The sequence below is a fragment of the Lissotriton vulgaris genome, chromosome 2_1 (genome assembly GCF_964263255.1).
Source record: "Lissotriton vulgaris chromosome 2_1, aLisVul1.2, whole genome shotgun sequence".
Classification (NCBI taxonomy): Eukaryota; Metazoa; Chordata; class Amphibia; order Caudata; family Salamandridae; genus Lissotriton; species Lissotriton vulgaris.
This window is the reverse complement of record NC_141687.1, coordinates 1,072,233,195-1,072,261,104: the sequence shown is the minus strand read 5'-3', so window position 1 is coordinate 1,072,261,104 and position 27,910 is coordinate 1,072,233,195. Positions and strand designations below refer to the sequence as shown.

Here is a 27,910-nt window from a genome sequence, read left to right as displayed (position 1 = left end):
CCCCACAGGTGCTAGGTGATGGGTTTTTGCTTTACATTTTCCTCTTTTCTCCTCTAATACTCCCATCATGGGAAACAGTCCTTCAGTTAACATAGACTGCCTCCACTGTTTCATTTTCTGTTCTTTGGTTGGCGTTGGAAGTCTGGGATACCACTTACTCACTCCTTTATCCATTCTGGGTTTATCTCGCTCTGCAGCCTCAATCTCCCATTCCTCCAAAGCTTCGTACTGGGTCAACCTAGGTCTAGGGTGTAATTCATTCATGCGGGTCCTTAAGTTAAACAGGATCCGACCATTAAATGTACCTTCAACAGGAAATGCCAGGACTCCGTCATCTATAGTATACTTTGCCCAATTTTCTAGCCAGACACAAGTATGATACCCTTTATCAAACAACATAAAAGAGGCAGGGGTATTTGGCGGGGGAATGAGTACACCTTCTCTCGTTCTAATGGGCTTGTCAGTTTTGAAAAAATTCTTTACTTTATCCGAAAATGACAATTTTCTCTTTATTCCATACATCATGTGCGGTCTACCTCGTATAAGCTGATCCTTATGAAATCCTAGGTACTTTGGATTCGGTAGGAAGTCTGGATACCACATACAACTCTCCAGACTCGCTTCTAACTCGGCTTGATTAATTTTGTTTACTTTCGTGCTTCCAATGCTAGCGCGACTTTTATTTCGCGCCACCCAATCAGGTCAGAGAATACAACTACGGTCAACCAACGGGTGCGCGGCCTTTTCGCAAGACAGAGTCTCCCGCTTCGGCACTCACCCCTCCTTCACAAATTCAGCTCCGCTACACACCCGCTGTCCTGACCAATACCAGCGCGGCACGGAGTGACGTCAGAGCAGCTCTCCGACTGACTCCCGCCTTCACAAGGTAACGGAAACTTTTTACTCTCTCTAAAGTGCGAGTGCACGTTTTAGTTAACAATACGCAACGTTTGCCACTATGTCTGAGTGTTCTAAAAAGAGAAAAGACTTTTCTTTCGCTACTAGTAAACCACTTCTGTCTACTTTTCATTCACTCTGGATAGACTTCTTTGCCTGTCCCTTCACACTAGTAACATAGAACCCGTTATTCTTCTGGCTCATCCACCTTAGTCGGGGATATGTACTGAGCCAGGATTTCACCAGCGAACTATTTTACTTACCAGACAAGCCTCGGAGACCCTACTACTCCTTCCGTATGCGACCCTTACTAGGTGATATCGCAATGAAAGTTTTATAACGGACTCGTAGCTATCATTCACTCCAGAAACAAAGGTCCTAATTAGTGCTTCCAGTTATCCTTAACCCTGCACTAATACCTCAAGCTTAGTGACTTCAACAGCTAACCGGATTCTACTCACCGTTAGCTAAAATACTTCCCCGGGGATTCAGACTACACTGAACACTTACAAACAATTCTGGGTTAATTCAACATGCAGTATTTATAACAGCAAATGCAAATTCATGAACATTTACATATAAAAACACATTTCAAAACATTGTAAAAATACAGTAACAATCAGCAGCACGTTTTTGTATTCACGGTTTGTTTATGACTATCCTGTCTACCTAATCTAACTAGTCCAAACCATCCTCTGCTAGCCAGAAATTACTGCTAGAGCGCGCAGTTTTCCCCAGGTCACCCGGGTTACCAATTCTCTAACACGCACTGGGCCCTTGGCGTGAAGAACTCATTAATTTCGTTTGGGTGAAACTGGGTGAGGATTTCTCCTCCTGCACGCTGCTAGGAGTAATCAGATTTGGATTTACCTCTGCTTACCATGCACCCGACTTACCACAGGCGCAATTCTTTGACGGACCTGGAGCTGTTAAGGAAAAGTAGACGGGCCTAACATCCAATACACCTTAAAATCCACAATATACTTTCCACAGTTTTTGTAAAATGACCACAGACACCTGATTAAGTTCTAGTTTTTATATAGGAGTTCAAAGTGAAGAAGCCAAAATAATAAGCGATACACAAAGTAATATATCAAACATCAAAATCAGTACCAAAAGGTAACCTTGCACAAAAAATATGACCATTTAGAATATATGGGAAACTACTGGGAGAAGTTTAGCACATACTATTCACTGCCACGTTATACTAGAACATAGGAATGGGATTGGACCTAGAACATGTACTTAACCTAAGTGTTCAGATTATTCTTGCTACTTTCACTGCAATCCACTAAAGGAAAGGGAAAAACGGGAACATGCTATAGTTTATAAAATCAATGAATTTCTAAAGGAGAGGGGGAGAGAAGGAACCAACTAAAATTCAGGCACATATAAGTTCAATGGCAATACGGCAATAACACAGGTAAGAATGTTTGACAGATCAGAGAGAGAGAGAGAGAAAGAAAAAGAGATACGCAAACCCACAATCTATATTTACCTAATTCAGATTGAAGACCAACCCTGGCCACGGGTCAGTGGGGAAGACGGGGACAGGGACCCTCAGAAAAGGAATGCCAGACTGTGAGCAGGTACAGCTCACGGAGAATAAGGACAGGATACCCCTCAGGTTCGGATCAAGGACTGGGCCTCCCAGGGTACGACCAACACCCACAGCTTCGGACAGTAACGCCTGCGTTACCCCCTCCTGCAAGTAATCCGCCAGAAACCCCGATTGGATTTTCGAATTCCCCAGCAAAGTGCTTCGCCAGCACTTAGGATTTTCCACCCCTTGGGAGTTTGTGGAAAGTATGGACAAAGTGCTCCGCAGCACTTTCAGAATGAGCACCTATTGAGATCGTAGGGTCAGTGACAGGTCTGCTACTCGGACAAGTCGGACAATTTTCCTAAGCTAAACTAGGGTAATTATACAATTTTGGGGACCCTCAGACCACCCCCTAATGTTGCAAGTGACAGTTTTCCATATTATGATTGGTCAGGAGAGGTGGTGTGATCTTCACCACCTCCTAGAATTCAGTTTCACATGATTAATATGCAATTTTGAATACCCGCCCCTCAGGTTCACGTTCCCATGCATAGAATACAGCAGTACAGGACAGTTTTCAATAGGTAGCAACAGTATTGCTATTTCCAAGGTGAGGTGCCGTATTCCCAGCGACGTTCCCAGGCGCATTGTGCTTCAGGTGCCAGCTGGCTAGGTTTAGCTTCTGCGCAGTTGGAACTTTCTCCGGTCATGTGACGGTGCCCAGCAGAGCTTCAAGCATGGCTCCGCTCATGATTACCCAGCCCACAAAGACGCGGTACATGAAAAGTAAGCGAAAACAAATTAAAATCATACATAAAACTGATCGCACTGTATACCATGATAAGAGACAACCAACCCTTACTTTTATAATGACTATAGCATTAAGGATTAATGCGAAAGAATAGATAGGCTGAAAGCTGCTGCAGTAAGCAGAGAGCGTGGTGAGAGACAAGCGGCCATATTTAGCATCAATGCGCATGAGCACAGAATCCCTCCAGAATGCGAGTGCGTCACATCACATGGGTATGACCGACGCATGCGCAGACTGAATTGTGGCAAAGCAGCCATTTTCAGTGCAAGCTTCGTTAGTACGTGAAAAGACAAACAAGCAAGCATCCTAGGGACACCCGCGTGTAGGGGAAAACTTTATAAATGACGAACAATGGTGTTAATATTATTATGCAGTGTAGACAAGGGTTTTGCATACGAGCAAGGCGCTATACGTGCGAATCCTTGCTCCATCACTAGGTGCCCCGTGCCTGCCCTGCCCGCAGATGCCCGCGCTGCCTGCTGATGCCAGTGCTCCTTGCTGATGCCAGTGCTGCTTGGTGATGCCAGTGCTGCTTGCTGATGCCAGCCCTGCTTGTTGATTCAGTCCTGCTTGCTTATACCCGTCCGCCCTGCTGGTACTTTTCCCTTCTACTGATGCTTATGTGATTGCTGTGCTTATGTCTGTTACATGCTAATGCCCGTCTGATGGTGCCCGTCCTTCCTGCCTGATAATGCTGGCCCTGCTTGTTCATTCGTGTTATTTATGCCTGTTCTGTAATCCCTCTGGTGCCTGGTGATGCTCCCCCTGTCTGATAATTGCCTGCAGTGCCAGTCCTGTCCGTAACCCCCGTTATGCCTGATAATGCCCCCCTGCCCTGTCTGGGTCTTCTCTTCGTCTGTCAGATGGCTTCTGACAGTTGTGTGTTTTGGATACCGAGGCAGTTGCCTCATTACTCCGCATTCTTTTGAGTTGTTTTCAGTAGCTGTTTCGGTTTTCTTATTGATCTGTGCCCTGCTCGCCCTTGAGCTTTAAGTACTGTACAGTGTTTCTAATTTTGGAGGTGGGCGGTTGCGCTCAGCTGGCGGCCGGACACGCTTGTAAAAAGTTATGGGAGGCGTTCTTCCTGCGTCTGTGGGAGGGTGAATCCACAGCAGGGGGTGTGCCATTTCCCGCAGTGTTATAATGCCCCCCAAACGGAGTACAAGGAAGCCCAGTGTCTAAAATCATGGGCAACGGAGGCTGCGTAGTCTATCACCTTACTTAACCTGTGTTCAGGCCTTGCTCCCTGTGGCTGCTGCCGGCTCGCCACATCTACCCGACTCTACACGGCCTCCAGCCTTACCCATGTCTGCTCAGTGCTGCTGCCTCCATGAGGCCTCAACTTCTAAGTCAGTCTGCCCATTCCTACCACCTCTCTGCACTCACTCATTCCTGTCTCCAGGGTCGGATTGGGATCACAATTCGGCCCGGGCACTGACGAAAAAAGTGGCCCACATTCAAGAGGCGTGGCCCATATTTAAGGGGCGTGGCCCACATTCAAGGGGCGTGCCCTTTCATGAAACACCATTTGCACAGACAAGGAATGAAAGTGGGAGGATACTGTTCTTTCACAGGACACAGGGCCAAGGTGACAATGGCCTACATGCTGAGCAACTAAAAAAAATAGCAAGGCCCCTTTTTGTCACAAAATTATTCCAGCCCTCCAGCACAGGAGCACCTGAAAAGCAGCAAAGCCCCTGCTATTACTAACCTACTTAGCCCTCCCCAGACCTTCAGCTCAGGAGCACATGAACAGAGGTAAGGCCCCTGCAATTAATAAATTAATCAACCCTCCAGGCCTTGGGAAAATGTCCTGGAAGGGGAGCACACAACACAGCTTTCTGGGTCATCCAAGGTAGCCAGGTAGCCAGGGGGGAGGCTGAGGTGAAGCTGGTGCATGGGAAGTGCCTTCCCAGTGTGTTCTGGCAGTTTGAGTGTTTACCATTTACTGTAGTATTACCCTTGTACCTGTGTATGGTACCCTTTTGTAACTTGCACAAGTCACTTTTCTCTTGTAACACACGGTTTGCTACCTCTCACATTTTGTTTGCTTTAGATACTTGCACAAGTGCCACCATTGCCTACGTAACGTTTGTTCTTGTGCTGGAGTGTCTGCCATTTATTGCAGTATTATACCTCTACTTGTACTCTGTACGCTTTTGTAACCTGCACACATATCACTTTTTCCTCCTGTAATGTACCGATTGCTACCTCATGTATTTTGGTTGCTCACTATTGTCACTTTTGATTCATGTAACTTAACGTTTGCTTTTGTAATTTGTCCACTTGTAATTTTTCTCCTCGTGTATTATTGCTGTTCCTAGTGAGAAGCGCTCTGACACCTTCGGGTAAAGTCCGCGCTATATAAAATCGCATAAATAAATAAAATAAAAAAATCCAAACATCACCTGGCCCCCACAGCAAGACCCATTCTTCCTCGCCCACTATGCCCTGAATGTGAAGGGCTGTGGGCGAGGTGTTAATACTAACACAGTTTCTGGGCTGCATGGGCCCGAGGTGAAAATGGCTCAAAGGCCTGAGAAACACCTGGCCCCCAGGGAGGCCGATTCTTGCAAACAATCACCCCTCCCCAGCCCAGCCTCAGCTTGATTGCTTGGCAGGGTAGGGGTGAAGGAGAGCCCACAGCTGACATTCGCTGTCTGGCCGCACAGCGAGGCTGCTTTCATTTTCTCAGTCTCTGTCTCCGTGCACTCAGTGGGCCGGTTTTTTTCTCCCCTTTCCTAGTCCACTCTCTGTGGACTGGGACAGGGGAGAAACAAGCATTTGCAATGCAATAGGTCTCGCATTAGGAAAGTTTGAGCTATTGGTATTGTAAATGACACATTTTTTATTTATGTGTTGGTTTTGAAAATAGCAAAATTAATAGCTTTGTCATTTACAATGCCAATAGTTATATCTTTTGCAAATGTGACACCTATAGCATTTGTAATGCAACATGTTTTGTATTTACGTGACTTAGATGTATTGATATTACAAATAACAATGGCTTTTATTTAGTTTTTTATAATCAATACTTAAATAAAAGTTATTGTAATTTTTAATGGCAATACCTTAAACTTTTGTAAATAACATTTGTGAAGATTATGTTCAGTGTATTTTATTGTGACGAAAATCCAAGAACAGAAGTGAAATATTAACATATTTTTGTGACATTTGTAATAAAGCTTGAAACATTGAGAGAACATATTTGAACCAGTTGTTGTTGAATGGTTGTGCAGCTGAGCCCCCCTCACCAAAAAAAACTAATAAGGCAACAGTCCACCACAATTAATCAACAGTGGGAGAAGCTTACCAGCAGCAACCCAAAAAATGGGAACAACTCAAGCCAAAATGAAGGACTGTGGAAAAAGCTAAACAGCTGGGGTGGCTATAGCGACAGATGGGGGATGGGGCAAAGCTCCCAACTAACACATATGGGAGGACCTAAGAACCAATAGTTGCCTGGGATGAGGTCACAGGCCAAAAGTCGATAGCCAGGCAGGGAGGGGAGGGGAGGGAAGGGGGGGGGGGGGGGGGGAGTGTGTGTGCGCGCGAGGGAATGTGTGTGCGCATGCGTGACTGTGTGTGATTGAGAGAGAATGCGAGGCGGGGGATAGTGTGCCGTGTGCCTGTATGTGTGCCGTGTGCCTGCGTGTGCCTGTGTGTGTGTGTGTGAGTGCGTGCGTGCATGCAGAGGGGTGGGGGCTGCCTGTGTCTGTGTGAGAGCCAGGGCTTGCACCGCGCATGCGCAGCTATCAGACGCGCGCTCCCGAGGAGAAATCTGACAATGGGAAAGCGCGCGTCTGATTGCTGTCCACTCTCCTAAATACGGGCAGCATAAGTTGTCGAGCTGATGCATTCATGCTTCGCATGAATGCCACATCAGCTCAACCTAAAACGGCCCACGGAGGGCACTGAGGCACCGGCCCTTCGGCCCATTCCCGAATGCCCGCCTTGCCAATCCGCCCCTGCCTGTCTCTGCCCGCCTCCCAGGTCTGACAGCTCGGACTCGGGCATGCCTTTGTGCTCCATCATCTCTCCTGCCTTCTCGGTGCCCTCCTTGTCAGCCATTTGCATTACAGGTGGGGTCGTTGACCTCAGGAGGTGTGGTAGAGTTAACCCTTTCCTGCATGTTCGGTCTCCAGATTTGCCCCAGTTTATTATGTAGGATTGTGAATCTAAAGTTCCTCAATGGTTATCATTCGGCTTTCACTGCGCACACTTTTTACTTGCCCATTGCTGCTAATTGTTTTCTGAGATGTCCTCACAAGCTAAGAATAGAAGGTCTCTCTCTTTTGCCGCTGCGTTTCTAGATGTGTTTTTTTTTAAAGGTGCCTGGCTTGTAGGTTTCCAGGTTCAAGTTTCAGGCGTAGGAGTCTTCTTGAGGGTGGGCATTTTCCTTTCCTGATGTGAAAACACCTGTGTGAGTTCCCAAGGCTGTCAAGAAATGACACATCTGCCTATTGATTGACCTGTTGATACATTTTCAAAAGGCTTGCGGCCATAGTAAACAAGCATTTGCAATGCAGTAGGTCTCGCATTAGGAAAGTTTGAGCTATTGGTATTGTAAATGACACATTTTTTATTTATGTTTTTGTTTTTGAAAATAGCGAAATTAATAGCTTTGTCATTTACAATGCCAATAGTTATAACTTTCGCAAATGTGACACCTATAGCATTTGTAATGCAATATGTCTTGTATTTACGTGACTTACATGTAATGATAGTACAAATATCAATGGCTTTTAATTTTTTTAAATAATTAATACTTAAATAAAAGTTATTGTTATTTATAATGGCAATAGCTTAAACTTTTGTAAATAACTTTTGTGAAGATTATGTTCAGTGTATTTTTTTGTGACGAAAATCCAAAAACAGAAGCGAAATATTAACATCTTTTTGTTACATTTGTAATAAAGCTTGAAACATTGAGAGAACATATTTGAACCAGGTGTTGTTGAATGGTTGCAAAGATTGATGCTGTGGTGCCGCTGAGTGATGTTGTGATGGCAAACGAGTGATGCTGTGGCGTTCAGTGATGCTGTGGTAGCGCATAGTGATGTTGTTGTGCCCCTGAGTGATGCTGTGGTGGTGCTGAGTGATGCTGTACGCTATGCTATGTTTTGCTATCCTATGCTTTGATTTGTTATGCTATGCTGTGTTTTGTTATGCTATGCTGTGTTTTGTTATGCTATGCTATGTTTTGTTATGCTATGCTTTGTTTTGCTATGCTATGCTTTGTTATGCTATGCCATGTTTTGTTATGCTATGCTATGTTTTGTTGTTTTATTATGCTATGCTTTGTTTTGCTATGCTATGCTATGTTTTGTTATGCTATGCTATGCTATGTTGTGTTTGGTGTGCTATGTTTTGCTATGCTATTATATGTTTTGTTTTGCTAAGCTATGTTTTGTTGTGTTTTGTCAAGCTATGTTTTGTTGTGTTTTGCTATGTTTTGTTATGCTATGCTATGTTTTGTTTTGCTATCCTATGCTTTGTTAGGCTGTGCTATGTTTAGTTGTGCTATCCTATGTTGTTTTGTTATGCTATGCTATGTCTTGTTGTGTTTTGTTATGCTAGGCTATGTTTTGTTGTGTTTTGCTATGCTATGCTCTGTTATCCTATGTTTTGTTATGCTATGCTATGTTTTGTTGTGTTTTATTATGCGATGCTTTGTTTTGCTATGCTATGTTTTGTTATGCTATGTTTTGTTATGCTATGCTTTGTTATGCTATGCTGAGCTTTGTTTTGTTATGCTATGCTATGTTGTGTTTTGTTATGCTATGTTTTGTTGTGTTTTGTTATGCTATGCTATGTTTTACTATGCTTTGCTATGCTATGTTTTGTTATGTATGCTATGTTTTGTTATGCTATGTTTTGTTATGCTATGTTTTGTTATGCTATGTTTTGTTATGCTATGCTTTGTTTTGTTACGCTATGTTTTGTTATACTAAGGTATGTTTTGTTTTGCTGTGCTTTGTTATGCTTTGTTTTGTTATGCTGTTTTGTTATGCTGTGCTATGCTTTGTTTTGCTATGCTATGTTTTGTTTTGTTATGCTATGTTTTGTTTTGCTATCCTATGCTTTGTTTTGTTATGCTATGCTATGTTTTGCTATCCTGTGCTTTTTGTTGTTATGCTATGCTGTGTTTTGTTATGCTATCCTATGTTTTGTTATGCTATGCTGATGAGGGTGTGGGAGGGTGAGTGAGGGTGAGGGGGTGTGAGGTTGAGGGGGAGAGGGTGTGTGAGGGTGAGAGGGTGTTTAGTTTAGTTTAAAGGAGTTTGTAAAGCGCCTGGTGACGCCTCCCGGCGTGTCCCCGCGCTGTGGAGAGAGTGAGTTTTAGGAGAGAGAGGATCCCATCACAGATTAAAGAGGCAAGTTTTCAGTTTCTTCCTAAAAGAGGCCTCATTCACCTCTAGTCTGGTGTCCAAGGGCAGGAGGTTCCAATGCCTCGCTGCCATCGTGCAGAAGGATCTGCCTCCCATTCTGGCCTTTTTAGGACGGGCAGTTCTGAGCAGACCTGTACCTTTGGATCTGAGGGCTCTGTTGGGTTCGTACAGAGATGCCAGATCCGACATATAGGCAGGTGCTTTGTTATGGATAATCTTGTGACACCATAGCAGAGCTTTAAAAATGATCCTTTTTTTGATAGGCAACCAATGGAGGGCTGCCAGAGAGGGTCGTGAAGGGGCTCTACGGGGCAGTCTTAATACTAAGCGTGCTGCCGAGTTTTGTAGGACCTGTAATTTCTTAATGTTTTTCTCAGATGTACCCAGGAGTAATACATTCCCGTAATCAATCCGGGAAGTTATTAATGCCTGCGCCATAGTCCGTCTGGAGTTGAGAGGCAGCAAGTCAAGGGTGCGATTGAGTGTCTTCATCACTCCGAAACACTTGCCTACAGTTCTCTTTATATGGCTATCGAAGGATAGCTTGTTGTCAACCCAGACTCCCAGATTCTTCGCCTCCCGGCTAGGAGGGGGCAAAGTACCCAAGCAAGTGGGCCACCATTCTTTTGTCCAATTGGCCTCATTGCCTCCAATGATGATGACCTCCGTTTTGGTTCCATTCAATTTTAAACAGTGCTCTGTCATCCAAGAGGCCAGCTTGCTCATACAGTTATTAAAGTTATCAGCTTCCCTGGAGGGGGCTTGCGTCAGAGATATTAGAAGTTGCGTATCGTCGGCGTAAGAGACAAGCTCCACGCCGAACGATTGCACCACCTCTGCCAGGGGGGCCATGTATAGGTTAAACAGGGTGGGACTCAGGGCAGAGCCCTGAGGCACCCCCTGTTCAAGCAGCAAGCTGTCTGAGAGGGAAGTCCCTCTTTGGACTTGGAAGCTCCTATTGATCAAAAAGGCTTTCAGCCATCCCAGTGCCTTGTTGGTTACTCCGGCTTTGTTTAGACACTGTAGCAAGATGGAATGTGCTACAGTGTCAAACGCGGCACTGAGGTCGAGCATGATGAGGGCCATGGTCTTGCCCTCGTCTGCTCCCTCTCGTAAGGTTTCAGTGGCCCTGAGGAGAGCCGTTTCCGTTGAGAAATTGGATCTGAAACCCGACTGGGATTTATGGAAGACATCATGTTCTTCAAGGTGTTCCATGAGTTAAATGTTAGCAATTTTCTCGGCTAGCTTAGCTAAATATGGTAGCAAAGAAATTGGCCGGAGGTTATCCATAATGTCTTGGCTGATATTCGGCTTTTTTTTGATCGGTGGTGTGAGGGTGAGAGGCTGTGTGAGGGTGAGGGGGTGTGAGGGTGAGGAGGTGTGAGGGGGTGTGAGGGTGAGTGAGGGGGTGTGAGGGTGAGGAGGTATGAAGGTGTGAGGGTGAGGGGTGTGAGGCTGTGAGGGTGAGGGGGTGTGAGGGTGTGTGAGGGTGAGGAGGTGTGAGGGGGTGTGAGGGTGAGTGAGGGTGTGGGGGTGTGAGGAATTAGGGGGTTGTGAGGGTGAGAGGATGTGAGGGTGAGGGGGTGTGAGGGTGTGAAGGTGAGGAGGTGTGAGGGTGAGTGAGGGTGAGGGGGTGTGAGGAATTAGGGGGTTGTGAGGGTGAGTGAGGGTGTGTGAGGGTGAGGGTGAGGGGGGTTGTGCGGGTGAGGGTGTGGGGTTGTGAGGGTGAGGATGTGAGGGTGGGGGGGTGAGGGTGATGGGGGTGAGGGTGATGGCGTGTGAGAGCGAGGGGGTGAGAGGGTGTATGAGGGTGAGAGGGTGTGTGAAGGTGAGAGGGTGTGTGAGGGTGAGGGGGTGTGTGAGGGTGAGGGGTATGAGGGTGAGTGGGTGTGAGGTTGTGAGGATTAGTGGGTGTGTGAGGGTGTGTGAGGGGGGTTGTGAGGGGGTGTGTGAGGGTGAGGGAGTGTGAGGGGGTGTGGGTCTTAAGGTGAGATGGTGCAAGGGTGAGCAGGTGTGTGAGGGTGAGGGTGTGTGTGAGGGTGAGTGAGGGTGGGTGAGGGTGTGGGGTTGTGACGGTGAGGATGTGAGGGTGAGAGGGTGTGAGGGTGAGATGGTGTGTGAGGGTGAGGAGGTGTGAGGGTCAGGGGGTGTGAGAGTGAGGGTGTGAGGGGATGTGAGGGGGTGTGAGGGTGAGGGGGTGTGAGGGGGTGTGAGGGGGAGGGGGAGAGGGGGAGTGAGGGTGAGTGGGTGGGTGAGGGTGTGGGGTTGTGACGGTGAGGATGTGAGGGTGAGAGGGTGTGAGGGTGAGATGGTGTGTGAGGGTGAGGGGGTGTGAGGGTGAGGGGGTGTGAGGGTCAGGGGGTGTGAGGGTCAGGGGGTGTGAGGGTGAGGGGGTGTGAGGGCGAGGGGGTGTGAGAGTGAGGGTGTGAGGGAGGGTGAAGGGATGTGAGGGGGTGTGAGGGGGAGAGGGTGTGAGGGTGAGGTGAGAGGGTGAGGGTGAGGGGGGTGAAGGTGTGAGGGTGAGTGAGGGTGTGTGAGGGTGGGTGAGGGTGAGTGAGGGTGTGTGAAGGTGTGACAGGGTGTGAGGGTAAGAGGGGGTGAGGGTCTGAAGTAAATGGTGGCAGGGCAGACATCATAAGACAGAGAGAAACACAAATGTTAAGATACCAGTGCTCGAAGGGGTTGTGAGCAGGTGAAAATGGGATTAAAGGAGAAAGGATGAAAAGTTAAATTGGAAAGAGGCCAGAAAGTAGAAACAAAGGAGTGGAGTGTGTGGCGGAAACAGGGAAAAGCAGAAAAGAATGAAGATGGATACGAGAGGGTGCATGTAGGGTCACATACGGGAGAAGGAAGACTAGTTAGGAGAGTGTGATGAGGGTGATGCTAGAGAGAACAAACAAGAGGACACACGTGTGCAGAAAAAAGAGCGTAGAGTGAGGGCTTGAGGGCGGTAGAGTGGTAGAGTGAGGGCGGTAGAGTGAGGGCGGTAGAGTGGTAGAGTGAGGGCGGTAAAGTGGTAGAGTGACGGCGGTAGAGTGAGGTCGGTAGAGTGGTAGAGTGAGGGCGGTAGAGTGAGGGCATGAGGGCGTAGAGTTGTAGAGTGAGGGCAGTAGAGTGGTAGAGTGAGGGCGGTAGAGTGAGGGCAGTAGAGTGAGAGCGGTAAAGTGGTAGAGTGACGGCGGTAGAGTGAGGGCGGTAGAGTGGTAGAGTGAGGGCGTAGAGTTGTAGAGTGAGGGCGGTAGAGTGGTAGAGTGAGGGCGTAGAGTGGTAGAGTGAGGGCGGTAGAGTGGTAGAGTGAGGGTGGTAGAGTGAGGGCGGTAGAGTGGTTGAGTGAGGGCGGTAGAGCGAGGCCGGTAGAGTGAGGGCGGTAGCGTGAGGGGGTAGAGTGGTAGAGTGAGGACGGTAGAGTGGTAGAGTGAGGGCAGTAGAGTGGTAGAGTGAGGGCGGTAGAGTGAGGGCAGTAGAGTGGTAGAGTGAGGACGGTAGAGTGGTAGAGTGAGGGCAGTAGAGTGGTAGAGTGAGAGTGGTAGAGTGACGGCGGTAGAGTGAGGGGGTAGAGTGGTTGAGTGAGGACGGTAGAGTGATAGAGTGAGGGCAGTAGAGTGGTAGAGTGAGGGCGGTAGAGTGAGGGCGGTAGAGTGAGGGTGGTAGAGTTAGGGCGGTAGAGTGGTAGAGTGAGGGCGGTAGAGTGAGGGCGGTAGAGTGGTAGAGTGAGGGCGGTAGAGTGAGGGCGGTAGAGTGGTAGAGTGAGGGCGGTAGAGTGAGGGCGGTAGAGTGGTAGAGTGAGGGCGGTAGAGTGAGGGCGGTAGAGTGGTAGAGTGAGGGCGGTAGAACGGTAGAGTGAGGCCGGTAGAGTGAGGGCGGTAGCGTGAGGGCGGTAGAGTGCGGGCGGTAGCGTGAGGGCGGTAGAGTGGTAGAGTGAGGGCGGTAGAGTGAGGGCGTGAGGGCGTAGAGTGGTAGAGTGAGGGTGGTAGAGTGGTAGAGTGAGGGCGGTAGACTGAGGGCGGTATAGTGGTAGAGTGAGAATGGTAGAGTGACGGCGGTTGAGTGAGGGCGGTAGAGTTGTAGAGTGAGGGTGGTAGAGTGAGGGTGGTAGAGTGAGGGTGGTAGAGTGGTAGAGTGAGGGCGGTAGATTGAGGGTGGTAGAGTGAGGGCGGTAGAGTGGTAGAGTGAGGGCGGTAGAGTGAGGGCGGTAGAGTGGTAGTGTGAGGGTGGTAGAGTGGTAGAGTGAGGGTGTGAGGGTGTGAGGGCGGTAGAGTGAGGGCGGTAGAGTGGTAGAGTGAGGGCGGTAGAGTGAGGGCAGTAGAGTGAGGGCGATAGAGTGGTAGAGTGAGGGCGATAGAGTGGTAGAGTGAGGGCGGTAGAGTGAGGCCGGTAGCGTGAGGGCGGTAGTGTGGTAGAGTGAGGGCGGTAGAGTGGTATAGTGAGGGCGGTAGAGTGAGGGTGGTAGAGTGAGGGCGGTAGAGCGGTAGAGTGAGGGCGGTAGAGTGGTAGAGTGAGGGCGGTAGAGTGAGGTCAGTAGAGTGGTAGAGTGAGGGCGGTAGAGTGGTAGAGTGAGGGCGGTAGAGTGAGGGTGTGAGGGCGGTAGCCGAGTGGATGATGACCAGCCGCCTGAAACTGAACACAGACAAGACGGAAGTTCTCATCCTGGGCTCCTCTCCCTCCGCCTGGGACGACTCCTGGTGGCCCCCCGCCCTGGGCCGCGCACCAAACCGACAGACCACGCACGCAACCTAGGCTTCATCCTGGACTCCTCCCTCTCCATGACCAGACACGTCAACGCCGTCTCCTCGTCTTGCTTCAATATCCTGCGCATGCTACGCAAGATTTTCCGGTGGATCCCCACCGAGACCAGGAAGACGGTCACCCAGGCCCTCATCACCAGCCGTCTGGACTACGGCAACACCCTCTACGCCGGAACCACCGCCAAGCTCCAGAAGAGACTCCAGCGGACCCAGAACGCCTCAGCAAGACTCATCCTCGACATCCCCCAACACAGCCACATCTCCGGACACCTGAGAGCCCTCCACTGGCTCCCGGTCAACAAGAGAATCACCTTCCGTCTCCTCACCCACGCTCACAAAGCCCTACACAACCAAGGCCCAAGATACCTCAACAGCCGCCTCAACTTCTACACTCCCACCCGCCAGCTCCGATCAGCCAGCCACGCCCTCGCCGCCGTCCCCCCGTATCCGAAGAGCCACAACAGGAGGAAGGTCCTTCTCCTACCTGGCCGCCAAGACTTGGAACTCCCTCCCCACCCACCTCCGCCTGACCAAGTACCACCTCGCCTTCAAGAAGCAACTCAAGACCTGGCTGTTCGAGCAGTAGCGGACCCCCCCCTCCCCAGCGCCTTGAGACCCTCCGGGTGAGTAGTGCGCTATATAAATGCTTTGATTGATTGATTGATTGATTGATTGAGAGTGAGGGCGGTAGAGTGGTAGAGTGAGGGCGGTAGAGTGGTAGAGTGAGGGCGGTAGAGTGGTAGAGTGAGGGCTGTAGAGTGGTAGAGTGAGGGCGGTAGAGTGGTAGAGTGAGGGCGGTAGAGTGAGGCCGGTAGAGTGAGGGCGGTAGCGTGAGGGTGGAAGAGTTGTAGAGTGAGGGCGGTAGAGTGATATAGTGAGGGCGGTAGAGTGAGGGCGTGATGGCGGTAGAGTGGTAGAGTGAGGGCCGTAGAGTGAGGGCGGTAGAGTGAGGGCGTGAGGGTGGTAGTGGTAGAGTGAGGGCGGTAGAGTGGTAGAGTGAGGGCGGTAGAGTGTTACAGTGAGGGCGGTAGAGTGAGGGTGTGAGGGCGGTAGAGTGGTAGAGTGAGGGCGGTAGAGTGTGGGCATGAGGGCGGTAGAGTGGTAGAGTGAGGGATGTAGAGTGAGGGCAGTAGAGTGGTAGAGTGAGGGCGGTAGAGTGAGGGCGGTAGAGTTCTACTGTTGAACTGTTAAATGTTGTAAGAAACCATGGAGAAGAAATCTAGAGTCGAAGCCTAACCACCGCCCTTCTCACAGAAATAGCATGTTTTACGTAATTTCCAACTTGCGTGGATAGCAGGAACAGCAAAGCAAACTCTAGAGTGGAAATGCATGATCAGAGTTAAGCATCTATCAAGTGAGGAAGCAATTAAGTGAAGGTGTGGTATCCTTCTATGTGCTATGTATGTGTAGTAGTTTCTGATTATAGAATGTTATTTATAGAATGTCATGATGTAGTCTTGTAATGATTCTAAGTGTGGCCAGGATTCTGTCAGTTGCTGCTGCCTGCCTGTGCCTCCTGTGGATGAGATCCTTTACCTTCTTGGAAATGAATAAAGAAACCTTTTATTCAACTTATATCTGAGATGTACTTCATCACATTGGCGACGAGGATGGGATGAAGATTTCATTTCAAATCTAAATATTCTTTTTTTTAAAAAAAGAACTATTTGTTTCTTTCTTTCAAAGGAAATGGAGGATTTCTTGGCAAGTAAAGGTATTAAACACAAGCGTTGTTCACTTTACCATCCGGAATGTAACGGAATGGTGGAGAGGTTCAATCGTGTACTTAAGGAGTCTATTCAGATCTCTAAAGACCAGGGCTCGGATTGGAAGAATAATCTGATGGACAGAGTAATGATTTATAGAGTTACACCACATTCCACCACAGGTGATATTCCTTTTGTGCTTTTCCGAGGTCGCATTCCAAACACTTCTATATTTCAGAGTTGGATGAGAAATTTAGGGGTGGAAACAGGGAATCATAGCAAGGACTTAAGTTCTTTGAAGCAGGAGATGAAGTCCAATATGAGGAAAGAAAACTTTGATAAAAGACATGCTGTTGCTCACACCAAGGTGTGTGTTGGGGATCGGGTAAGAGTTCGTCTTCCACTTAGATCTTCTGGGCCTAAGTTTTCTTCCCCCTTTTATGTCACAAAACTCTTCCACAATGCTGTTAAACCACTTTGCTACTTGCTATTGCCGATCCTGCACTCCTGAGGATACTCTGCACAGTCTACCTCCACGCCTCGCGGAACCCGCTGCGTGGGTCCCGCATCGCAGAGGGGCGCGCTTGTCTTTGTGTGGAAGCTGTTTGCTGGGGTTAAACAGGGGCAGAGGGCTGCGAGCGAAAGGGCTGGACTCCATATCCCAGGAGTCCCAGGAAGCCGCGCCCACTCCACCTGGGCTGCTCTCCCTCCCCGCCCCGCCCCCAACGGACTGGTGATCAAATACCGGCTTGCCCTGCATCTCGAGGGACCACTTTGCTACTTGCTATTGCCGATCCTGCACTCCTGAGGATACTCTGCACAGTCTACCTCCACGCCTCGCGGAACCCGCTGCGCGGGTCCCGCATCGCAGAGGGGCGCTCTTGTCTTTGTGTGGAAGCTGTTTGCTGGGGTTAAACAGGGGCAGAGGGCTGCGAGCGAAAGGGCTGGACTCCATATCCCAGGAGTCCCAGGAAGCCGCGCCCGCTCCACCTGGGCTGCTCTCCCTCCTCGCCCCGCCCCCAACAACCCACCAATCAAAACCACAGTCATAAAATAACGCGTGATTACCGCTGCGCGGGAGCTCGCCGGGAGAAGCCCGGGACAAGGGCGGGACCGTCTGTGGCCGTCAGGGGCCAAAGGAGGCCGGGCTGGGCCATACCCCTTACCTTTTTCTTCCAACTTCCATTCTGACTAAGGTGATGCCCTCGCCGGCACCACGTGAAACTCCATCAAGGGAGGGGGGCAGCAACACAGGGATGCTGGACAATTATTTTAAATCTGCCAAAGGAGATGGGGGCAAAGAAAACTCCCTGGAGAGACGTAGGGCGGAGCAACGGCGCTCCATTGAATCCATGAAGAGTAGACCCTTGACAGAAATTATCCCGTATCCTATCTCTTAAGAGGAAGGTACGCCCCCCAATAGCTTAAATCCCCCGACTCTTGAGGATTTCCCCCTTTTACTTCGGGAAATTCCAAGCACCCCTGGTATGGTGCCTGAAAAGATTAAAGACACAACTCCTCCCATGACATGCGTTACCCCAGTTAATCTGGTTACCCAAACTCCCCCTTTGAATATAAATAAGAAGAGCAAGCCAAAACAAAGTGTTGTGGTGGAGTTGCATAGGCCTCCACCTAGCAAACGCAGTAGGAAGTCAATGGGGGGGCGGGGGAAAACCAAACTATCCCATCTAGATTTTGGGAAAAAACATACAAACGCACTCCAATCTGGGAAGGATAATGAGACTGCGCCTATCGCTGTCCCCTCTAAGGTCCCAAGCTCCAACATAGCTGTTACTAACAGCGATCCAGTGGCCAACACATCTAATACAAACCCCCCTCTCACATCTATAGGGAGTATAGAATTCCTATTTCGTTCCCTTCTGCAGCCCATTAGCGATAGCCTGAAAAAAGTTGAGATTAGGCTCACTCTACTAGAGACATCTCTTACTACCTTGAACACCCTAGTTAGTAAGCAATCCAAAAAGGTGGGACCTTATCTCCCCCTAGGAAACCCTCCTAAAATAGGAGCCTCACAGGGTGCCAATAAAGTCCCCCCTCAGAGCGCACCTACTGTTCCCCCCCTGCAGCCACTAATGGCTATTTCAGTCCAGGCACCGCGCAATAACTCAACCAATAGGCCTTCACAATCAATAGACTCTGCCCCTCAAAGCTCCCAGACAGGGACTAATGATGGCCACCAAGAAGCTGGCAGCGCCCTTCTATTCTCCCCGGGTCGGCCAGCCCCAAGACCACGGAGACCAGATCTGCCGCCAGAAGCTAATAGTCTAACGGTGGTGCTAGCAGGCGCCCCCCATCTAAGATCAGGAGAAAATGAAGATTACCAATCCCTAAAGAAAAAGGTCATTAAATGGTTAAATTGGAACCGACCCCTACCATCACATTTCAATAATGAGATTATTATGGTTAGAAGGGTCCCTTGGTTAGGGAAGACCAGAAAAACAATAATAGGGGACTGTATTTTGGTAACTTTTAAAGATCCGGGCACTGTTCTGCATATTTGTGAAGGAGTAAATCGTTCACTGGATTCCACTATTCAGACCCTTCCAGTATCCTTCTTCTTCCCTCCTATTCGCATGCACTATGCTCCACCGCATGATGAATGGATAAGGGTGGAACGTAGACGCAGACACAAGGATTATGCACAACGCCCAAATCTTCAATTGCCGGACACACCCTATTTCCACTTCAACCGTTTTAATTGCTTGAACGGCTTGGATGGGGTTGACTGACTCTCCGCTCACAACCCAGTGACCCGGGATAACGGCTCCTGCCGATTTTTTGAGCCATCTTCCCCGACTGTTGGTAAAACCCCTGGACTACTGAACGATCCAGTGACTCCGGATAATGGCACCAGCGGACTTTTTGATCCATCTGCCCACAGTGTTGACAATGCTTCTGGAATACTGAATGAGCCAGTGCTTGTGGATAATGGCTCCTGTAGACTTCCTGAGCCATCTGCCCCTACTGTTGGTAATGCGTCAGAACTTCTGATTGAAACAGTGTCTGAAACCTTCTCCTCCAACCCTTCTGGCACGGCAACTGACACCCCTGAACACTTGAGGCTAATTTGCTGGAATGTTGCTGGACTGGCCAGCAAATTGGGTGACCCGGACTGGGCAAATTATATCGAGACTGGAGACGTATGTATGTTCCAGGAAACCTGGGCCAGAGAGGATTATGGTAACCAAGGCTACATGTCATTTTTCATTCCAGCTAGGTGGGAAGGCAAAGGCCGTCCGTCAGGGGGGCTTACGACCTGGGTTGCATCTCATCTGGGCTGCGTGGCAACACGGTTGTCGGCTAACTCCGAAGACATCCTTGTGGTTTCATTATCCTGGCCTAACCAAGCTAAACTTGTGTTTATTAACATCTATTCTAGGCCAGTGGAAATTGCAAAGGAATCACCGACCATAGATGAACTCTCGAATTATATATCTGAACTACCGAGTGATTCATTCTATGTGGTGGGAGGGGATTTTAATTCTCACTTTGAGCCACTCCCTGGTCTTTTGGAGGGGTTCTCATCGGAAGAAGAGGCCAGATGGGCAGTGCCCCTAGTGGAAGCTCCCCCCCCGAAGGCTTGGACCCCACTAGCACTACAAATCACAGCCCTCACCCTAAAGTTTGGAATCAGAGCTTGTAACGGGCGAATGAAATCTGACATACCCAGTAAAACCACCTATAACAGACTGGGAAGAGAGTCCCGCCTGGATTATGTCCTGGCCCAAATAGTGAAGTGGCCGACAATCCAGGACTTTAGGGTGACGGAGAGGACCGATAGTGACCACAACGCACTTGAGCTTGACCTTGTCCACCCTGGTCCCCAAGCTTCCGCGACCAATGCGGAAGGGAACAAACCTGCGCTTCTCCTGGATAATAGCAGGAGAAGAATCAGGTGGGAGCACTTGGTTACAAGCAAGAACAAACTCCCCATGCTCTATGATGGGATAACTCCCATCTTGGAAACTGTGGGGAGCTTGGATACCGAGGCAAACAACAAAGATTCCCAGGCCAAATTGCACAAGGCTCATGAGGACCTTATAAAAGCTGCGGCCCCTCATCTCTCTTGTAGTTCACGAAAGCCAAGAGAGGGGCGGCAAGGCAAAACATCATGGTACAACCCAGCATGTAGAAGGGCAAAAGCAGAACTCCTCAGACTAATTAAGGAGGGTCTAGGGGGGGATAGCCTAAAACAAAGCAGGCGAGCTTACAAAAAACTTGTTGCCCACGCTAAGGCCGAATGGGAGGAAAATCAGTGGGAAGAACTCACCAAGGCCCTAGCGATCCAAAACCATAGTCTATTTTGGAGGATAGTGAGCGGGGGGTCGGGGAATCTACAATCGGCATTAGAGCCCAACATTGCTCCAGGGGTGTGGCAGGCACACTTCCAGTCTTTATACAGCTCTGAGCCGGGAGAATCTCCTGCTGTCACTGAGGTGGGCTGGCCGGGCTACGAAGGGGAGCCAATAACGCTGGGTGAGGTCACTGCTGCCATTTCAGGTCTGGCTTCTGGAAAGGCGCCGGGACTGGATGGCTTACCTGGGGATATGTTTAAACAGGAGCCCACTGTTTGGGCACCCTACCTCACCGCCCTTTTCAACGGAGTCCTTAGCGTCATGGAAATCCCTAGTACTTGGCTGGGGGCAGAGGTGGTCCCCATCTTCAAAAAGGGCTCGCCTCTCCTCCCAGCCAACTACAGACCCATCAGTTTAATAGACGTAGCACAGAAACTGTTTGGTAGGGTTTTGCTGAATCGGCTCCAGGATTGGATGGAGGAGGTGGGCGCCCTTAGTCCGGTAGCTTGTCTCCTTTCTGGTGAAGAATTGGCTTGGTAGTTTAGTCTGCCCTGTTCCCATGATGCACTGGGCCAGGGACAGACTGATTTGCATATAGCCAGGTTCTGAGCTGGGATGGGGCAGTGAGATAAATAACGGTGATGGATCAAGCCCTGATCTTTGGACTGGGTAAGAGTGGTCTGTTTAATTCAGACACTCTGTTCATCACCACCCCCTTTTCTAAATCGTTTTTGGCCACTATAGGTGTGGCAGGGTATACTCGGACATGAGTCCCTTTCTCACTGCTCCATCAGGATTCAAGCAAGCCGGGCCGAAGACGGCTGAAATGCCAGAAACCGGTCCCCGGTAGCTTGTCTCCTTTCTGGTGAAGAATTGGCTTGGTAGTTTAGTCTGCCCTGTTCCCATGATGCACTGGGCCAGGGACAGACTGATTTGCATATAGCCAGGTTCTGAGCTGGGATGGGGCAGTGAGATAAATAACGGTGATGGATCAAGCCCTGATCTTTGGACTGGGTAAGAGTGGTCTGTTTAATTCAGACACTCTGTTCATCACCACCCCCTTTTCTAAATCGTTTTTGGCCACTATAGGTGTGGCAGGGTATACTCAGACATGAGTCCCTTTCTCACTGCTCCATCAGGATTCAAGCAAGCCGGGCCGAAGACGGCTGAAATGCCAGAAACCGGTCCCCGGTAGCTTGTCTCCTTTCTGGTGAAGAATTGGCTTGGTAGTTTAGTCTGCCCTGTTCCCATGATGCACTGGGCCAGGGACAGACTGATTTGCATATAGCCAGGTTCTGAGCTGGGATGGGGCAGTGAGATAAATAACGGTGATGGATCAAGCCCTGATCTTTGGACTGGGTAAGAGTGGTCTGTTTAATTCAGACACTCTGTTCATCACCACCCCCTTTTCTAAATCGTTTTTGGCCACTATAGGTGTGGCAGGGTATACTCAGACATGAGTCCCTTTCTCACTGCTCCATCAGGATTCAAGCAAGCCGGGCCGAAGACGGCTGAAATGCCAGAAACCGGTCCCCGGTAGCTTGTCTCCTTTCTGGTGAAGAATTGGCTTGGTAGTTTAGTCTGCCCTGTTCCCATGATGCACTGGGCCAGGGACAGACTGATTTGCATATAGCCAGGTTCTGAGCTGGGATGGGGCAGTGAGATAAATAACGGTGATGGATCAAGCCCTGATCTTTGGACTGGGTAAGAGTGGTCTGTTTAATTCAGACACTCTGTTCATCACCACCCCCTTTTCTAAATCGTTTTTGGCCACTATAGGTGTGGCAGGGTATACTCAGACATGAGTCCCTTTCTCACTGCTCCATCAGGATTCAAGCAAGCCGGGCCGAAGACGGCTGAAATGCCAGAAACCGGTCCCCGGTAGCTTGTCTCCTTTCTGGTGAAGAATTGGCTTGGTAGTTTAGTCTGCCCTGTTCCCATGATGCACTGGGCCAGGGACAGACTGATTTGCATATAGCCAGGTTCTGAGCTGGGATGGGGCAGTGAGATAAATAACGGTGATGGATCAAGCCCTGATCTTTGGACTGGGTAAGAGTGGTCTGTTTAATTCAGACACTCTGTTCATCACCACCCCCTTTTCTAAATCGTTTTTGGCCACTATAGGTGTGGCAGGGTATACTCAGACATGAGTCCCTTTCTCACTGCTCCATCAGGATTCAAGCAAGCCGGGCCGAAGACGGCTGAAATGCCAGAAACCGGTCCCCGGTAGCTTGTCTCCTTTCTGGTGAAGAATTGGCTTGGTAGTTTAGTCTGCCCTGTTCCCATGATGCACTGGGCCAGGGACAGACTGATTTGCATATAGCCAGGTTCTGAGCTGGGATGGGGCAGTGAGATAAATAACGGTGATGGATCAAGCCCTGATCTTTGGACTGGGTAAGAGTGGTCTGTTTAATTCAGACACTCTGTTCATCACCAACCCCTTTTCTAAATCGTTTTTGGCCACTATAGGTGTGGCAGGGTATACTCAGACATGAGTCCCTTTCTCTCTGCTCCATCAGGATTCAAGCAAGCCGGGCCGAAGACGGCTGAAATGCCAGAAACCGGTCCCCGGTAGCTTGTCTCCTTTCTGGTGAAGAATTGGCTTGGTAGTTTAGTCTGCCCTGTTCCCATGATGCACTGGGCCAGGGACAGACTGATTTGCATATAGCCAGGTTCTGAGCTGGGATGGGGCAGTGAGATAAATAACGGTGATGGATCAAGCCCTGATCTTTGGACTGGGTAAGAGTGGTCTGTTTAATTCAGACACTCTGTTCATCACCCCCCCCCTTTTCTAAATCGTTTTTGGCCACTATAGGTGTGGCAGGGTATACTCAAACATGAGTCCCTTTCTCACTGCTCCATCAGGATTCAAGCAAGCCGGGCCGAAGACGGCTGAAATGCCAGAAACCGGTCCCCGGTAGCTTGTCTCCTTTCTGGTGAAGAATTGGCTTGGTAGTTTAGTCTGCCCTGTTCCCATGATGCACTGGGCCAGGGACAGACTGATTTGCATATAGCCAGGTTCTGAGCTGGGATGGGGCAGTGAGATAAATAACGGTGATGGATCAAGCCCTGATCTTTGGACTGGGTAAGAGTGGTCTGTTTAATTCAGACACTCTGTTCATCACCACCCCCTTTTCTAAATCGTTTTTGGCCACTATAGGTGTGGCAGGGTATACTCAGACATGAGTCCCTTTCTCACTGCTCCATCAGGATTCAAGCAAGCCGGGCCGAAGACGGCTGAAATGCCAGAAACCGGTCCCCGGTAGCTTGTCTCCTTTCTGGTGAAGAATTGGCTTGGTAGTTTAGTCTGCCCTGTTCCCATGATGCACTGGGCCAGGGACAGACTGATTTGCATATAGCCAGGTTCTGAGCTGGGATGGAGCAGTGAGATAAATAACGGTGATGGATCAAGCCCTGATCTTTGGACTGGGTAAGAGTGGTCTGTTTAATTCAGACACTCTGTTCATCACCACCCCCTTTTCTAAATCGCTTAGTCCCTACCAGGCGAGATTTAGGAAGGGGGTATCCACAGTGGACCAGGTTTTCAGATTGAACCTTATCTATTGGAGGGCAGCAAAATTCGAGGGCGGTAGTCTGTACACAATCTTTGTGGACTTACGGGCCGCCTTCGACCTGGTGCCCAGGGGGAAACTTTGGAGCGTCCTGGCAGAGATGGGCGTTCCCCCGGACATCCTATTGATCTTACAGAGGCTGCACCACAATAATTACGCCCGAGTGAGGTGTGGGAGGTCGGGGGAACTGACCGATAGATTCCCCGTTGACCGGGGGGTAAGACAGGGTTGTGTGTTGGCACCAACCCTGTTTTGCCTCTTCGTCAACGGGGTAATCGCCCACCTGAATGCCACTGACTATACTGACGCCCCCAAATTGAATGGCAGCAGGGTGCCCGCAATTATGTTTGCGGACGACACCCTGCTGCTATCCAAAACCCCTATGGGGATACAGAGGATCCTTGACTCCTTTGTAGCCTTCTGTACTGACAGGGGGCTAGAAATTAACGCGGCAAAAACCAAATTCATGGTTTTGAACTCGAGCCAAAAATTGCGGCCGAATCCGCAACTGGGAGCTGTACGGCTCGAGAGAGTAGCCACCTTTGAATATCTTGGTGTGACTCTTAACGAAACCATGTCTTGGGGATCCCACCAGAGTAGGGCAAACCTCAAACTCATACAATCTACTGGGGGTATCGCCCGGATGACGACCGGCTCATCATACCGCCCATTGGGGGCACTAATCCAGATATACAAGGCCCAGGCTAGGGGAGCGATCATGTATGGGGCGGAACTGTGGGGTCATACACCTTGCCGGAGTCTGTCACTAACGGAAAACAAGTTTATAAGACAGATAGCCGCACTCCCGCCCAGTACCCCGCTCCTCCCCTTGAGGCTTGATTTGGGTCTACGCCCGCTAGCTGATGAAATAAGCCTGAGACCCATAGCCTTCTGGCGTAGGCTGTGGAGCAGTAATGATCTTGCAGAATACAGGGCGGAATTGGTCGAATTATTGAACCACCCAAAAGCGCTCCGCATCCCCTGGGTCAAAAACATCCAAGTCACTTGTATGGAATTAGGGCTCCCTGATTTATGGACTGAGCCGGCGAAAGCCGCATTAAACATCTCCAAAAGGTCCCTGGCTAATGTATACCATGAACAAAAATTAGCTAGGGCCCAAGCTACCCAGGCAGAAGGGTCTCTATCCTCTGTGTTTTTGCAAAGCAAGGACCTTTATAGGTTTGAGAAGGTACTGGATCCTATTTCCCCTGTACTTGCTAGAAAGCTGTTTCTCCAATGGAGATACGGCACACTGCCCCTCCGGTCCTTTACAAGCACCTGGTCATCGTCTTCCACCACAAAGCAGTGTCCGGCCTGTGATGCCATGGAGGAAACCGACTTACACGTGGCTTTCTTCTGCCCAGCCCACAAGGCAGCGAGAAAATACTGGCTCCTCCCATTGATAAGGAATATGGGCTGCAGGGAATATGCACCAATATATAGGATTTTAAAATCTGATGTCTCTGGCCCAACTGTTTTCGCATTAACAAAATTTCTTACCAATGTTTGGCATACGCGTAACCGTATTTTAAAGATGTTGGGTGCTTCCTAAAATTTTAGATGCACAGTTTTTATAGCATTTTTAGCATATGCATTCCAATGGTTTTATCCCTTTATGAACTGATTTATCTGTGATTGTATATGTGTATTGTTCATCTTTTATGGCCAAATGGCCGAAATAAAGATTGGAAATGGTTAAACTAAATGATGGAAGGATTTGGAATTTGAATCGAATTGCTTCATGTTCAGAGTTTTCTGGTAAGACCTTACCAAATAGCAGTTTGATTAACAAGGAGGCTCGTGTCAAGCCTGATGTGCCAGTCAGAAGAAGTTCACGGTTGACCCGTGCTCCTGCAATTCTCAAAGATTATATTTTGAAATAGTTTTTTTTTTTTTTTTTTGTGTTTCAGGGGAAGGTGTGTGGTATCCTTCTATGTGCTATGTATGTGTAGTAGTTTCTGATTATTCAATGTTATTTATAGAATGTCATGATGTAGTCTTGTAATGATTCTAAGTGTGGCCAGGATTGTGTCAGTTGCTGCTGCCTGCCTGTGCCTCCTGTGGATGAGATCCTTTACCTTCTTGGAAATGAATAAAGAAACCTTTTATTCAACTTATATCTGAGATGTACTTCATCACAGAAGGTGAGAGGGAGGAAGGGGAGGGGAGGGAGGGAGAGAAAGGATGTGAGAACAAATGATTTCACCCTCACTAAGGCGGCCCAGTGAGGGTGAAATCAGCTTTCCATGGGTGTTTTCTAGCTCAGGGTGGGCATGGCCTGACAATTCATGTTATGCTGTTCATACTGAAGCAGGACCAATACAGATTTGTATATGGCTGCGGAGAACGTTTAATTTAAAAAAATAAAATGGTGTGTTTACCATGGACGAGACGCAAATGGAGTAAAAGTATTGTATTTTCTTAATGACGTTTTAAACTTGCCAGAGCAAGGCCTCAAGTGAGAGCAACAAGCTCTCGGCATTGCTGTGGCGGCGGCGGGGGAGCGCATTCCTTTGAAGTCTGAAGGGGGCGGGGAAGCGCATTCCTTTGAAGTCTGATGCCGAGGCCGATGGTGTTTGATGTGCACGCACCTGAATCACATGAACTGTACCGAATCCGCAGGTTGGGGAGACTTTTCAGAAGTCTACTATAATCTCGCTGAACAATGCTTACGCATTGATTCAGCGAGACCTAAAACCTCTAAATCCTGTTGAAAATATCCCCATTTTCCATATGATGTTAGCCTGTAGAATATGTTTCCATATGTATGCAGTGGACTTTTGTTTGCATAATTGATCTGTTTTCCGTATAAGGCCAGCAGCCTGTTGAGAAATGTTCCTGTTCCCCAAATGCAACCAGCTTTTTCATACTTTTTGGAAGCTTCCCATGTGGGTGGTCGGTAAAAAAATATGTATTTTCTTATGAGGCCAGCGAAGATTTGAGGACCTCCTCATCCTCCCATAGGCCACTGACCAGTGTCATCTGGCCTGTAGAGGAATGCTCTGTTTTTCACTTCAGGAAATTTGTACTCAGAAACATTTCCCAAGGGCCAAACAAGTATGGTCTGTGGTGCGACCAACAGTTGCAATAATACCAGCAGTGGGGAGGATGAGTAAAGTGAGAGATGTAAAGTGGGCGTAGGGAGAGCATTCATGTATGTGGTGTGGACTGTATGAGTCATGGTGTTCTTGCGAGGGTTTCATTCTGTACTAAGTAGAAGCTTCTAGTGTCTAGAAGAGACACATATATTTGACAATACTGTGTTATGCTAGTACCTGACTTGCAGCCCCTCTTGCCTTCTCTGCTTGCTGTTGCTACATTTTGTGAGTCAAGCTTACGAACAAATGAACTTATTATTGAATTGGAACTTGGAAACAGATCTTAGGCCTCACAATCTCCCCATGCCTTTAGTCACTTGCTTCCAAAACTTTCCAGAGCCATGACCCACTTTTTAGAAGGACAAACCTTCATGGTCAACCCAGCTTTAATGGACATGATGAGGGGCTTTTTTTTTTAATGCAACTAAAGCACCGTGTGGTAGCATACCTTTTCCTAAAATGGCCACTTAGTGTGCACAGATGCACAGCTTTATTGATTAAACTGTATAACACTCAAGTGGTAATGTGTAGAAATCTGGTTTCTGTGAACATTTATCATTTGTGCATCACCAAGTGTCTTGATTTGTTTTGATCCTATTAAAACCTGTGCTTCCATCACTCTTCAGAATTACAAAAAATGTGCTTCATTTTTGCTTTCTTAACTGCTGAGTGCATAGATGAAATTTGGCGGTATTTACATTTTATTGCGTGTTACAAAATAATCACTGTGTGCAAGATTGTTACATAATTCACTTTACTTTTCTTTCTCTTTCTTCTAAGTGAGAGGCGTTTGTAAACACCAATCCTCATGCTAACAAAATAAGCAGCAA

At 48.7% G+C, this 27,910-nt stretch overlaps 1 protein-coding gene across 1 annotated transcript in view; it reads left to right on the top strand.

The window, feature by feature from the left end:
- NLRX1 (NLR family member X1) overlaps window positions 1–27,910 on the top strand; it is a 201,206-nt gene that overhangs the window by 11,344 nt on the left and 161,952 nt on the right. The gene's annotated exons all lie outside the window — the stretch shown is intronic.